We start from the raw sequence: 4,961 nt of genomic DNA, 5'->3' as shown, positions 1-4,961 counted from the left end.
GTTATAAATTCATATTTTTAACTGCTTATGAAACAATCAATTCTCGAGTTAGTGTCATGAAACCCTTACCATTAGGTTACGAAAACAATTCTAATTATCCATTAATAATTTTCATAAATTTTATCTAAGCTGATACTTCATTAACACTATAAAATATCCTTTTATATGATAATTTTGACTCGAATTATAAATTCATATTTTCAAGTGCTTATAAAACACTGTATTCTCAAGTTATTCTCCACCAATTTTACAGATTTAATTGACTATGTTTTTCAGATGGCAGTAAAGCAGATCTTTTAAGGCTTGCTGAAACATGAATTAACATTTTCACCACTTTGAAAAGTTTTAACATCCTACATCTATAATGGACAAGAAGATTCCGATAAATTTAATAATTTTATGCAATTCACTTTTATTATTTAAGGCCAATAAATGTATAAAATGTAATAATGTATTCTAAAATTTTTATATGCCCACGAATATTTTTCAATTATAAATCATTAGTGATCTGTGTTGCTATATTTGATTTCAATCAAATTTGAACTTGAAATGTGTATAACAAATAATTATCTTTTTACATATCTAGATTTTATGATTTTAATCTTATGAACTACAACTACGTATGAAAAATTATGTATAACATTTTCAAAACTTAAAAATACGGGACAGACAACTTTTAACTAGAAAAGAGTTAGTTTTTTTTTTTTGTGATTTTGATAAATATCAAAATAAAGGTTTTTAATACCTACTTATAAAAAAAATTTATGACTTATGAGTAAAGTTTTATGGACATTTGTGATCTTTTTTTTTGTTTATATTTTCAAAAATATTAGTGATCATAATATATTCATATGCTTAATTAATATAGCCAGTTTGTCGGATCCTTTTTTTTTTATCAACAGAAGGGGTCTATAGGCAAATTTTATACGATTTAATTAATTTTGAAATATAGAATATTGGTAGATTCTTCTAATATTCTATCTCTATGATATAATTTATTTTATTAATTATTTTATCTTACAGTACACCTCAAATAGTGAAATTGAGCGCATTTTGTATTTTATTATTTTGTCATGCAGATTTGAAGGTGTTTTGTATAGGTAACCCTACTGCACTTTCAAAATTTTCAATATTATTCCTCACAAACCATTGCATATTATATAAAAATTATCTACTCATTTATGACTTTGTTGCAGTGTAACTGTCCAAATTCTGAATTTTTCATAAATTTTTGTGTTAAAACTCAATTTATTATTAGTTATTACGTTATCCAAAACTCCAAAACTAAATCCTTTAATACTGGCCCCTTTGGATAAAATGTTCAAAGACCGAGACAAATTCGTCCCTAGATGCGTCTTCCAATTAGTAAAAGTTTTTCAACTCAATTGTTTAGACGGTAAATGATGATTTAAATGTGCAGTTTAAAAAAAAAAATTGGCAGGAAATTTGTTTTTAGCAATTTTTAATTTTCAAATTGAAATTGAAAATTCTTTAGAACAGAAATTTGATCTCGAGGTGTCACTGCGTTGAACCTCTAAGATTTCGAAACGAAACAACCAATATTAAAAATGTTAGTATTTCAATTTGAATCTCAAAATCTATAGATGAATATCATAACAACAGATTATATCATGTGTTGAAATAACGAGTTGTAAATTGCAAAGTTTTAGAAAAGTTATGTTATACAATATAAAACTTTTTTAAATATTTATTTTATTTACTTACTGCAAGTTTGCATATATAATTATATGTTTCAGTAATAAAAGTTTAACATCACCCTAAACGGTATGATAATACTGAACCTTCTACATTTTAATTACCAAAAGCAACAAAAAAACTATAAACAATTATGACTTGGTACAATTTGTACGAAATATATTCACAAATTGCAAACGTCAAAGTCATATAATATTCTATGTAAATAAAACAACTATATTACTTATTATACGTAGGTACAAGTTACAAAAGGTAGACTTTAAACATCTTTGCAATAGCGTAAATATTCTTAATTTCGCAGTGTGTTTCATCATTATCTATGATTAGTACTATTATTATGTATAAAGTTATAAGTCACGGGAATCCCTCTTCTCCAAGACTGGATAAAAATACAATTCAAAAACTTTCATGCAAATCTCAATACATCTGATGGCGCACGGTTCTACAACCTGGGAAATAAAAAACGAAAAATCGGCGTTTAAAACCACGTCTACCCCAAGATCTCCTTCTATCACAGTCAAGCGAAGACGAAGATCGATTTTAAATTACCACTAAAAAATAAATATTAACTAACATTAGCATGTATATCACTATATCACTAACTAAAAATATTAGTAATTGTAATTTGTTATTTGTAATTGAACACGTTAGTAAACTTGTAATAGCATGATAAAATGCTGAAACATTTTAATTTTAATAAATAAATAAAAAAAAAACTTTATAAGTACTGTATATTTGCATAAATATTTGTTTCCCTCAAATATATTTTTGAAAAACCTTAGTGGTCGTTCGACGTGTTTGAAACTCAAGATTCTGGTATTTTGGATGATGCCGATCAAAAGCGGTATCTGTTGTGGACACCGTAAATGCCGTTTTTACCCCACATTGGGGTCTTGGAATTCCGAAATTTGAATTTTTTAGTCGAGTGTTACTCGGCCGGGTTTCGATGTATGGGGCATAGTTACTTCACGGAAATTTCTGTTTAAAGTCGTTTTACATAAAGTGCTTCGGTGGTAGCAGTGTCCTATGGCTCCTTGTGCCCCTCCCCCCATGGATATTTTAAAAAATGTTTAATATTTGTTCCACGTTTCTGTTGTTCACAAGTTCAGTTTTTCGTAGATCTGTGATCAAAATCGGCGTCCCGTGGTGACACTGTAGAATTCATTTTTACCCCTATTTTTGGCGTCGGAAATTAGGATTTTGCAGTTTTTGGACTTTGTCGCCACGAAACAATTAATTTTTTGGTGGTCAGAGCGATTTTTTTCTACGCATCGTTTAGACGTTTTTGTAAAAATTCGAACGCTACCAAAACCGAAGGAATCGGACGTTTTGTTGCGAAGTTACGATTATATTTTTATTTTTGGCACTTAGATTTTACGTATTTTTCGAATTTTTTGAATTTGAGTTTTTGTTTAATCATTTCGAAATTTGAGTGCTGACTCATAAATGCTACGACGAGTTTGAAAGGTTAAAAAAATCGAATGGCTTGTTTTTTCGTACACGCATACTTTTCTGTATGGTACCTATACCACCGTATAACGATTTAACGAAGTATCTTTTTGAACTTTGTTTTTTTTACACGTTTTATGTTTGTTAAGGTTTCAACGTTTAGCAATTACGCCAACAGCATAAAAAATAGTTTATTTATAAATAGTTTTTCATCAAATCATATAGAGAATACATCTATTTAATGTTTATAGTGTTTATATCCCTCGTTTAGCGTTAAGAATTCAATATGTACCTAAGCGATTTCGTTGTGTATACGACCATCATTTTTAAAATGCACGACGCAGTCAGTAGATTACTTCTGATCACTTCAGACTCAAATCTGCTCGAATACAACATTTCATTTATTATTTATTAGTTTTAATTATATGTGTATATTTAATATGCAATATATTAGTATGATTGGTAGTAATTTGTTTTGAATTTCACAATATAACTTCGGTAATATTTATAGGAGATAAAGATTTAAATTTTATGGACATCGAACATAAAAAATAAATTATTATGATTTATTTACATTGTTAAGTATTCAAATAATGAATCGTTATATGTATAAGATATATAACATATAAGACCGTTTACTTAAGTTCAATTAGTTAACCAGTGGACTGTACAGTCCGGAGAATATTAATGCATAATAAATGCTTACCTGCAACTATCTAAACACTTAAATAATACATACATATATAGTTTAATGTTATTACTTTTTGACTTTTGTCTTACTAGTTACTATGTATCTATGTTAAGACTCATAATATTTATACAACTGCCTGCTGAATTTACAAAGTATACAATATTATTGGAAATTTATTTCATTATATTATGCTCAGTTAATCAGTTTTGAAATTGTATGTGTATATGAAAATATTATAATATTAAACATTTTTGAATTCGGCGGCCAGAGATAAAATGTAATAAGTTGAATATTCTAATCCGAATTGATATGATGTTTTTCATCCATGATTGTGGTTTAGTGATATAAAACATTGTTTATCTATTGATATAACCGTTTGTATTTACTGTCTGATTTATATTTCATATCTTTTTGCAGTTTTATATTCGTATTTGTATTTAAATTTCAACTTTAAATTGTTTTCAAGTATTTTGAAATAGGAATGAAGTTTGTCTGTTAGTTTTTGTTTGATTATTTCCATTTCTGAATTATTCAGTGTTGTCCACGTACTAGTTGTCATAAACAGACTTTCGATCTCTTTATGGTGTGTAGTAGTGACATTTTATCCTCCAACCATTATACATAATTAACTGACAATTTTTTTTTAGATGGCAGTACAGCAGATCACTTAAGGATTGCTAAGACATGAATTAACGTTTCTAACACTTGACAAAGTTACAACATCCTACGTTGAAAATGGACTAGACGATACTGATAATAATAATGGTTTTATGCAAAGTACGAGTAATGGGTATAGAATATAATTGTGATTCAATTAATAGTAGTGTTACTAAAAGTCATGTAGCCTTGACCATTATATTAAGTAATGATGCTTATTTACCATTATTAACTTTCATATTTTTCAGATTGCAGTGCAACAGATCACTCAAGGCTTGCTGAGCATGAATTAACATTTTTAGTGCTTGGAATAGTATCAACATCCTATGTTTAATATGGATTAGAAGGTATTAATATTAATAATGGTGTTTTGCACGGTACGTGAATGAATGTAAATAATAGCAACATAATAGAAATGTAACAAAAAGTTAGTGTTATGAAACCCTTA

The 4,961-nt window shown here is 27.8% G+C and overlaps 1 long non-coding RNA gene across 2 annotated transcripts; it reads left to right on the top strand.

Annotated features, from left to right (window-relative positions):
- Positions 1 to 4,374: 4,374 nt before the first annotated feature.
- Positions 4,375 to 4,821, top strand: LOC113558979. 2 transcript variants are annotated; one of them, XR_003405786.1, is made up of 3 exons: positions 4,375 to 4,439; positions 4,504 to 4,646; positions 4,762 to 4,821. It is a non-coding gene; the product is annotated as an uncharacterized LOC113558979 (long non-coding RNA). The 2 variants fall into 2 exon arrangements; XR_003405787.1 differs by having other exon boundaries at positions 4,504 to 4,633; positions 4,762 to 4,820.
- The last annotated feature ends 140 nt before the right edge of the window (positions 4,822 to 4,961 follow it).

This window comes from Rhopalosiphum maidis, chromosome 3, assembly GCF_003676215.2.
Source record: "Rhopalosiphum maidis isolate BTI-1 chromosome 3, ASM367621v3, whole genome shotgun sequence".
Lineage (NCBI taxonomy): Eukaryota > Metazoa > Arthropoda > Insecta > Hemiptera > Aphididae > Rhopalosiphum > Rhopalosiphum maidis.
Note: the sequence above shows the minus strand (reverse complement) of the source record. Positions and strands in the feature narration are given on the sequence as shown.